The sequence below is a fragment of the Cheilinus undulatus genome, linkage group 13 (assembly GCF_018320785.1).
Source record: "Cheilinus undulatus linkage group 13, ASM1832078v1, whole genome shotgun sequence".
Taxonomy (NCBI): Eukaryota; Metazoa; Chordata; class Actinopteri; order Labriformes; family Labridae; genus Cheilinus; species Cheilinus undulatus.
The window spans coordinates 11,464,326-11,474,814 of record NC_054877.1 but is presented as its reverse complement, the minus strand read 5'-3'; the positions used below and the strand labels follow the sequence as shown (position 1 = coordinate 11,474,814).

The 10,489-nt window shown below is 39.5% G+C and overlaps 1 protein-coding gene across 6 annotated transcripts in view; it reads right to left on the bottom strand.

The window, feature by feature from the left end:
- Positions 1-445: 445 nt before the first annotated feature.
- Positions 446-10,489, bottom strand: part of LOC121519672 — a 67,213-nt gene continuing 57,169 nt past the window's right edge. For 5 of the 6 annotated variants that reach the window (XM_041802478.1, XM_041802476.1, XM_041802477.1 and 2 more), the window contains one exon: positions 446-872. The gene's annotated coding sequence lies outside the window, so the exon portion shown is untranslated. The remainder of the gene's footprint in view (positions 873-10,489) is intronic. The other variant, XM_041802482.1, reaches the window with a different exon arrangement.

Below are 10,489 nucleotides of genomic sequence, written 5' to 3'. Positions count from 1 at the left end.
GTGAGAGCACAGTGGGGAAAGTCTCAGACAAGATTTAAACAAACAGAGACGCTGACGCTGGCCCCGACTGGCCCGGGACGAAACAGCGAGTGCCCTGACAGAATAAGGCCACAAAAGATCACAAGCTGTCATCTCTAGATCAGCCCCGACAAGTGTTTTGTACAACTTACACAACCATTTGGGGAACATCTAACAGGCTAAGTGAATGCATAAATCATTCTCTAGGATCAGGGGATATGTAATACTGCAGTATTTTCTTTTATTTTGTATTCAAGTGTGGGACCTTCAGCAGCCAAAACCACATCTCCAGAGTCGGATATTTGAGACATTGCATTAACTCGTATGAGAAAAGGCTGGAAAGTCTGGCTAATGTAATATTATATTTGATTTGTTAGTCTCTGTGCTGATTTATATTCTTTCATACAGTAAAAAATGTAAAAAAAAAGGCAGTCTAAACTCTTTATTTGCAAAATATCTTTACAATGATGCAGAATATATACAGTAAATCCTAAGATAGCATACATGAGGTTAGGTAGTATCCAATGTGGTGTAAGCTGCCTGAAAATAGAAGTCTCTGCAATATAAAATAGTACAAATAAATAATGCTTTCATGAACGATACCTTTTTGTTTATACTGGTGGTTGCTGAGCAGCAGTTCACATTTTTATTTTGACGCTACATCACCAGTAACAGCAAAAATAGCAGATATTCTCCAGAGAGGTTTGTCTTCCACTCCTCAATGCTCCTGTGCGTGTGTGACATACAGTCATGTGTCGACTCTTGGGGGAGTTTTCCCTTTGGAAATACCCCCACCTTCAGGCCGTGCTCCGTTTCCGCCGGCTGACAGCTCGTCTCAGTGGCATCAGCTCCTGCTGGAAACATCAGGACAAAAAAAATTAAATTCTGTTCTCAGGATCTCAACAGACTTGGCCTGCTGCTGCTATGAAATCAAATACTGTACGTGCAAAGTGTGCCTCTTCTCAAGGCTGCTCTTCTTATCATGTTATTTATTGATGAAGCCATGGAAACAAGGATATAATCTGTACTGTAGTGAAAGTGAAGCAGTGTTTCTGTGTCCTTGGGATTCATGTAGTAGGAGTAACATAAAGCAGGATCTGTTGAAGGTTTTGTTACTGCACTTGCTCATTTTGTTTCTGTTTGCGCCAGAACTTTAGTATTTGTGAAGACAAATGTTCGCAGTAGACCTTGAAAGTGCCGTTATCTGTGCTAGTCTGCATCTTTAGAGGAAAAATACTTCTAATCAAGGCTTGATAAATAAGGAAGAGCATGAGGGTCTTCTTCCAAAACTGCTCAAGTGTTCAGCCAATGAAAATAACAGAGTAGAACAAATCAAATCCGCAGTAAAAAGGAGAAACAAGAGAAAAACATAAAAAGATGAAGAAAAATTTAATAAAACGGCAAAATCGCTTCACTGAGAGATTGAAATTTCAACATATCAAAGGAAAACAGCACAAATCTTCAACCTTATTGTTATCCTTCAACATCTATAGCTCTGTATAAATGAGATGCCTCTACTTGTTGCAAATGATATTCAGATTCCTGGGATGCCTCTGCAAAGTGTGCTGTTCTTGGAACCAGCAGTGCTGTCTTGTGACAGGGTTGGTGCTGCAGATTTATAACTAAGATTTCTGTCTTCCTTGCTTGAGGTACAAAATAGCATCAAGAGAATGATAAATGGACTTGAACTTGAGTTGATCACATTTCTTTGGTCTTCTGAACATTCAAAGCATTTCTACTCCATAAGGCTTGGCTCATTTATGCTTCCTGTATGTACAAAATTAAAACCATGCAATATAAACGATACAACTGTGACTGCATAAATACTAAAGCACATCTGTTACATTGGGTTGGAGGTTAAGAAATCGTTCCAATAGAGGTCGCTGTCTCACACGAACCTTTAGAACGCCTTCGTTGTTGTTCTGTTGTATCTGTATCTGTGCCCTGGTGAGCTAACATCATCTACTGTAAAATCTGTAGATTAACTACAAACTTAGCTGTGGCTAATATACCAGTAGCCAGTTGCATCAGCAATGGCTGTGTCATTGTTTAGTTGCACCTGGGGATGTAAGGTTCATCCTAACTAGTATATCTTTACGTCCAAACTAACTAAAATATTGTCACAGATCTGACATTTTCACTTAGTTTAACCAATCAGTGAAAAGTATTTTTAACCCTGTGTTTGTTACATCTCTAAATTGTCTCTAAACAGGCTAAAATAACTGAGGCAAACTGCTATTTTTTCTCAAACAGTGCAGTGTGGATGAAATAGATGACAAATGTGTTTTTGCATAAGTGCGATCATAAGGTAACAACACTGACACTGGTTGGTGAATTCGCTAATAATAAGAAATAATTTAACAATGGTCGGCAGCAAATCTTCGCTAATGGAAAACAACAGTATCATTGTTCATGGACTACGCTGGCTGACACAAAAAAGCAGATGAAATCCACCCTCATCCTCCAAGTTACCACACCTTTCAAAACTAGAGCCATGACAGCCATAATCTACGGAGGACTTTACACCTACTAGGAGGTAGGTGTAAGATTTAAGTTACAACTTTAGCCTATGTTGAAACTATCTCAGCTGGTGCAACACCTTAAATGTTAGCACAATGTAAGTAAGAACTTACTTAGGTTCAAGCTAGGCTACTTTGAGCTTAAGCACAGCTGCTGCAACACATACCCATACCACGTCATTACTGCACACAGCTGCTAAAGTCACACTGCACAAGACCTAAAGCCAGCTGTAAACTGGCCATTTCAACCCGACTCTCCAAAAGTCATGGTGGAAAGTCAGCTGACAATGTGCAACTGAATTGCTCACGACCATCGTACACGACTTGAATGCTCAGTAAAGTCGGGGCAGTCTGTGTTTCCTCTGAAGATGTCTCATACTGAGGTTTAACTCATATCTAGTCATGTCCTCTCTTTCTCTCTCTTTATCACATGTACCCAAACAGCACCGCCACTTTCATTCCTGCTGTTTTCATGGTGACTTAAGATGTCTGACAGTCTACAAAGGAAAAATGCCCCAACATTAGCGATTCTGTTCATCGCTATGCCCTACGTGTTTGCAGTCATGTGACCAAAATATTGAACTTGTCAGAAATCCATGCAACTAGTCAGAAGCAGCTGGTCAGTCCACAGTCGGGTCATGGTCGGCCGTCATGTCCCCTTGTACGCTGCATGTCAACGCACAATCAGATTTAAAGTCAGTGTGACTTCCAAGTGAGTTGTTTGACTCAAAAGTTGTGTCTGAGTCAGATTGAAAATTTACCTTCATTCATTGTGTACGCAAGTGGCCGCTTTGGCTTCACTGCTCACATGCTGGAATACATAACAATACTGACCACAGCAGCGGGGGTGGGTGCCACTTTTTGACTGCTTTACCCCCTTATCATGTCATTTAAGGAAAACAGGAAGTATACTGTTAAGTAAATAAAGCATGTGCTGCACTGGTTTGACAGAGTGCTCCTCAGAAGGGATAACAGGTGACAGACTGTGAGTCTGTCTCACCACTGCATGCTGAGAGTCCAACTACCGTATTATAGCTTGTAGATAAGCAGACTCCAGATTATATAAACAAAGTGTACTAACAGAACAACAAAGTTGCACAGAAAGTACATGTGGACCAAATGAGGTGAATTGTTATCTTTGTTCGCTTTAGGAGATTCCAAAAACAGTCTGGAGTTTATACGCAACTTATATTCCAGATTTTATGGTAAATGTCAGTAGTTTCAAACAACTAACACAATATTTAGTAATCTTCCTTCAGAAAGTTTCAGTAAAGTTGTGTGATTTTTTAAATTATTCTTCTTTGTTGTGTTTTGTTGCTACGGCTCAAACTGTGGGCTACACTGCTCAACACTGCCCCCTATTACCAGTGGTATTGCAACATTTGCTCCATAATTACCTGAGTTATATTTAAGGTTTCAGAAAAATAAGGCACAATTAATCAGCAGCGTTAGGAGACTGGACTTGGGCAGATATCACAATTTGGCCAAATTGACTTAGGTAATTATGCTATAAAGCTAACGACATCCTCAAGAGAACGTGCAGAAATATGGATGAAATCAACATAGAGTATAGATATTCATATCCATTTGCAACATAGAGAACAAATGAGCCTTGATCCAAAGAAATGCTGCGGAGTTTGGCTGATCCTGCTCATGTAAGAGGATTCAGCTTCAAAAGTTCTCCCTTACAGCCCCTGTGCAGGACTCCTGATTATCCTGGGTAAAGAGGCTGAAGACCATGAACTGGAAGCCACAGGTTCAAACTCTCACCCTTTGCCTTTTACTGAATGTCATTCTCCACTATTTCATCCATGCTTTTGACACTGCCCTGTCCTTTCAATAAAGCCATGGAAAGTCTAAAAAAGGTATCTCTAAAAACCCAATATCAAAGAAAGTATGCCCCTCTGAATTATCACCTTTTGTCTCAGGTTTTCCCTTTGATATTCAGACCAAACATTTTTATTTGGGTCATAGGAAACTTGTGAGAAGAGAAAATCAAATACGCTGGTGTTTTATTAAATAGCTATGCAGCCACACAGTCTTGTTCAAATATTTTTTTGCATCCGTTTCATGTATTTTTGATGCATTCCATATCCCCTTTGCAGTTGCCTTTGGTTGTTTTGCTTTTGTCAGTACTGATGCTAAAGTCCACATTTGACAAACTTTTTTCTGTTACTTTGGCAGCCATATTAACCAGGAATTAAATTAGAAGGAGCTTGTGGAAATACACTAAAATCAAAAGGTGTCACTAAGGCTGGCATACACTACATGATTTAAAGATGTCTCTGATCCAATTTTTGAGTCATATGACTGCTTCTGAAGTGAGACTGTGCTTTGTTTGTCGAGCAGTGTAAAGGGGAGGAACAATAGCTGGCCACAGCTCAATCAGCTTCTCCTGACCGGCTGCAGTCGTGCAACTGCATACATCAGCACAATGAGAGCAGAGGCATGAGCTGATTCCCCATCTTCAGGGCTTTCTTTCCTGATTACACCTGAGCAAACTGTCAGAGAGTATCTAAAAGCAAAATGGCATGAAAGATATAAATGAGCTGGAAAAATCTGAAGACACACAGCTAACAGGGAACATTTGAAATGATTTAGCTTGCTGGTTATGTTTGTTGTTGTGCAAGCCTGTGAGGGATGTCTGTTTGAATCTGAGCGGTGCATAAAAGACAACTGAGTTACAGAGAGACATGATCTCATCCTCCGTCTGCTGGAGTCCACAGAGAAAACTTTACTGACATTTGTCAACGTTCTGTCCTGACAAAACTCATGAAGTATGTGGTCTGTTTCACAAATTCGTGGCATGGAAAATATTTTCATCCAACTGGGAAAGAGCCCATAGATGATGTTTGTGAAGGGCAGAATCTTTCAAGTAAAAATTGGGAGTGTGATTTGATGAACATGTCTTTCACATTTATAACGGGGAAATCAGAAAGACAAAACATATGCTGTGGTAGACTAGCGCTGCTCTGGGGGAACAAAGTACAAGCTTGACTAGCAGAGGTTGTCATGTCAGTACAGGATTCATCACTATCAGTGGAGCCAGCTGGTAAATCAAACTTCCAGAGAAGAAGAAAAACACCTTTTCCACCAAGAAAAGCTTTCAGTGTTTATCTTTGTGAGGACACACACGTATAATATCAGGTAATAGCATATGAACTTCATTATCAATACGACAGATATGAACATTTCTGCAAACATCTAAAGCTGTTTCATTAGCTGTACAAAATGGCAGTAAGGGGGGTGCATTTTTAAAGAAATCACTGTTTTGAAAGTCACTTACAAAAAAATTCAAAGAGATGGACTGGGATGTACAGCCAAGTTTTAGCCATGTAGGGCACTAAGGATTCATCACAGTCACTCATCAATTAATCATGCGCCTGTCCACACAGAAGCATAACCGAGCCTTAAATTGCAAAAAAATTAATAGAAAGTGGAAAATTGTTTCATTCTGCAATGAAAATTAGCAGTGAGGATGAGCCTGTGGCTCTGTCACTCCTTCAAAATCCCTCTGGATCTATCCATCCTGACAGAGCGCTTCATACGGCACCAGCTGTGCCAAGTTGGAGAGATGGAGAGCAACCTTTAGGACGCACTCACACTAGGCAGTCTGTACAGTGCCTTAATCCAGTGTCTGTTAGGTGGCTGAGCAAATCTAGTATATTTCCGTGGTTGATATCCACACAATAAACGGGCAAATCACTGTGTTTAAAGTGAGGATTCGGTACAAGAGAGGGATAGAGAGGGAGGAGGGCAAACGAGCAGGAAACAGCATCAATCATCACACTGCTTCCTGAGATTAGAAGTTTTGCCGTGGTAAACCTCGAACTTCATGTAACAAACATTGCAGCGTAATCCCCATCGTATTTTGAAAAGTAGAACCAAAAAAAACTACCTTCGACCGCTTCCTATCCGCCATGCTTGTTTTGTTGATTCAGTAAGCTGCTACCGACGTCATCACTCTCATGCGTGCAATGCTACGTTTGCGTCCAGCATGGAAAACTGACTACTCTTCCACTCTCTTGCAGTCAAAAGGGTGCCTTTAGGTTCTGAAACATGGTACCATTTGATTTTACGTGAATCGGTACTCGGGAGTACCGATGGAATTCGGTCAGTGCCTATAAAAGTTCCAATTTCGGTACCCATCCCTACTCGCCACATCAACCCCTTATTCCACCCTAAAGGTGTGGACTTTGTTTTTTATTTAACATACCCCTTGCAATATGCAAGGAAATCCAGGGCATGACCGGGATAATCAATCCTCGTTCCTGCCTAATGTTGCCCACAGGTGGGCTTTCTTGCCAATACAGCCTAACTTTTGGCCAAAACATGCCTAAAAGTTTGGCACAGTACTGTACATCCATGCCGTTATCCATGCCTACATAACAGAAGGTTTTCTAGCAAGCCTTGTGTCTTTAAAGATTAAATCCAGACCAGTAACTCTGATACTGATACTGAACATCTTTTTGTTCATTTTCTAATCCAATTTCGATCATTCCTGCCACTGGCTTTAACCTTAGCCACAATATCGATTTCCCACAATGCATTGTGATGGGCTGTGACAACCAATGGCAGGGTGTTCTGTCATCACGTCATGCTTTGCATAACAGTGCATGTGTAAACACTCTGAAACTGGAGAAGACAGCCTGAATGACTCATATTGGAGAGAAAGACACAGAGAGGCCATGACGTGGCCCTTAGAATCATGGCAGACAGGAACTGCTTTGAATAATGACTCAAAAAAAGCCCATTGCAAACAGGGCAAGGACTTTCTTTGTAAATATGTGAATATTTATAGACTTTATGTCACAGAATGACTATTTTTTTCATTTTTTGGTCCCGAAGAGATGAGAGAACAAGTTTGTGCAAAATAAGGTCATTATTGTTTACTGTAATACATCTTAAAACATTTAGTTTTCATTTCTGTTTATTTTTTTCTTTTAATCTTGATAGTCCCATAAATTTTTAAAATCCAGGTGACATTACTGCAGCATAAATATTCTTAAAGCCCAGGTTGTCCTGAAAAAAAAAAAAGTTTAGAGCTTGACTGTGCACCACAGGGTTGATGTTTTATACACTTTTAAAGACAAAAGTCCAGGTGAGACAGAATGATTAAAATAGCGTATGGCTCAGAGGGTTTAGACAACAGATTTAGCATTGCTTTGAGATTATTTTAACTTAAGAAACAAGACTCAACAACACTTAGTTAATTAGATTGTTAAGTTGATAATTTGGCAAAATAGATCATTTAAGTATTAAGAAAAGCAAAGTTACTAGAAGGCAGACCTTGTATAAACTGGTAATAATATCAGCATATGTCAGCATTTTGGACATCAGCAAAAACAAATATCCCGCCTGCCTCGTTCTTTGCTCTTTTGATAAAACTGTTAGTGCAGCTGCATCCACACCAGCCGCCAAAGTTAAAGGCCTGTAGTTGCAGTAACAAAAACACGCCCATAGCTGCTGCCTTGTTCTCCTAAAATGATGCTGATTGACCACCTCTGCCCAGAAACAAGTGTATCTGCTTGAAGCTTTGTAAGACTGATCCACCTGATGACTTATATTGAATCCGTTCCGTCCATTGGCTTTGCAAGGTTATGAGCTGATGTTTCAGCTTTATACAACCATATGGAGTACGCCATGCCTAAGAAACTGCATCGTAATAGAGTTACATTCATTTGGGTTAGGGTGCTCATTATGCATGTAAGGGCCGTCTCTTAGATAAATTATCAAAATGTTTCTGTGCAGTCAGGCAGCTCAGCAGAGAATCTGTTGTGGTAGCTATTTAACACAGTACCTGCTCTGGGTGACTAATTCTAATGATTCAGGCCTTTAAAATGTCAACAGCAGTGATGTTTTGAAGGACTCTGAAAGTGAAAACAAAGTATTGCGTTCAACAGAACAGCTACACTCTACTTACAGTAAATCAAAGTCCTCTTTGACCAAAAACCTAAAGCTCAGGTATATGAACTCTCTCTCCGGCTACCAGTCTCGACCTGAAGCTGCAGCGTTGGTAGCGCGTCTCTCCCTGCAGCTAAATGTGGAGAAAAGCTTCACTGTGCAGCAGTGCTGATGTTTATGAGGACGTCACAAATATACCAGGAGTTTGCCTCACTCCACTCTGGCACGTGTCCAGGGGGTTTTATGATTAAAACCAGATTGTGCTTGCCCAACACAGAAAGGCCAGAAAAATAGATTGCAGTAACGCATACTCTGCACAAGAGGGAAGTGCAGAAACACGCACGTCTGTCTCTTCAGCATCTGTAAAAGTGAATTATTTTTGGAGGAATACTTGACTGTACGTATCTGCTGTTTGATTTTCCGACTCTCCTGGAGGGACTTTTTCACAGATGTCATCTTGTTATTAAGTCTGCTTCTAATTCCCAGTCAGTGAGTAATGATACATCTAGCTATGGCACAAGAACAAAGGTCCGGGTCTTCCTCATCAGCCCCCTTGGCAGTGAGTTATGCCAATTCTGAGTCAGAGCTGTGATCATCCTGTAAATATAATGACGCCTCTTTTATGTCACATGATTGGACTGAAGCCGCTGAGGGGTCGTCCTTCTCCAAAACCTCTGGGTTTCTGCCAAGTCTCAGTTCCCTCGAAGTGGTGACTAAGTTACACTGTAAAAGACGTCTGGTAGAGATTTTATCCTTCTGTCTGCCTTCAGATTTCAAGCACAGTGAGAAAAAATCCTGTCAAAATCAAACCACTTTTCAACATTCTTGGCTCAAACTAGGCTTATGTTGGGCCAGTGACTTATGGACTGGGTTACTATATAAGTCGTTTCCTTTTTGCATGACTGAAGTGAAAAAAATAAGTCAGAATAAAAAAGTATAAAACCCTGAAAACGAAACTGTAGCTTTTTAATATTTGTGTTAATCACAGCATTTTTAAAAAACATACTTTAGGTCAGTAAAACTCAAATCTACCTCATAGAAAGACTGTCTCTTAGATTCAGTCCACCTTTCTGCCTTCAGATTTTAGAACTGTAAGAAAAAAACATGAAAACCATAATAATTTTTGGCACTCTTGACTTAAACTACACGTATTTTGAGAACTATGCTTTTGAAAATGGATCCACTGGAGTTACAAGGTGTACCACTTTTCAGTGATTTAAGTCAAAGACAGAGAAACATCTGTGACAGCTTTCTCTCCAAGTGGCAGTTCCTGGTGTTAAAAAAAATAAAGCCAATGGGGAAGTGCAGAAAACTGTTTAAAAGCCTTTTTATGACAAATAAACATTTTTATAGCTGGGATCAAAACAACTTTGTTCGTAATAGTTTGTGTTTATGAGTACACTCTGTACAGAGGTTGATTTTTTTTATATAACTACTCCATTCTGGTTTTAAAAGAGACAAGATATGCATAATCACGTGGGGGATTGATATGACTGCAAACTAGTATGATGTAGCTGTTCTACAAGAGGCTTAAAGCCTGACTAAACACCACTTCTTTGTTCTTAAGATTACTGAAAGTTTGTTTGTGACATTCTTTTTATGAAATTTATTAAGTGTTAGTCTTGGCTGTAGTCTTTAGCATAAAATGCTCATTAGTTTTACTCTCATTTTTAGAATTTCTACCTTTAAAAGCTTTAGTTGATGAAAACTTAAAACAATTTGGTCCCATTTTAGCCTCTACAGTGGTCGCATTTTAATCACAACTAGAGCTAGAGCAATTAAACTAAATTTAGATGAAATCACAATATGACCCCATGCAATTTTCAAATTTCATAAGGTGTGATATTTCCTTAACATGAAATGTCAAAATACCAGTTTTGTGTTGTTCTTTTGTAATGAGAATGACAGAAATCATTCCTCCCTTCAATACAACAATTCAAATTGAGTTTGTAATATGGGTCAAAACAATCAAAATTAGACATTATTTCATTTGTATAGTCCTTGTTTAATCTGATAGTGTGTTGGATATGATATTGAATGATTTATTT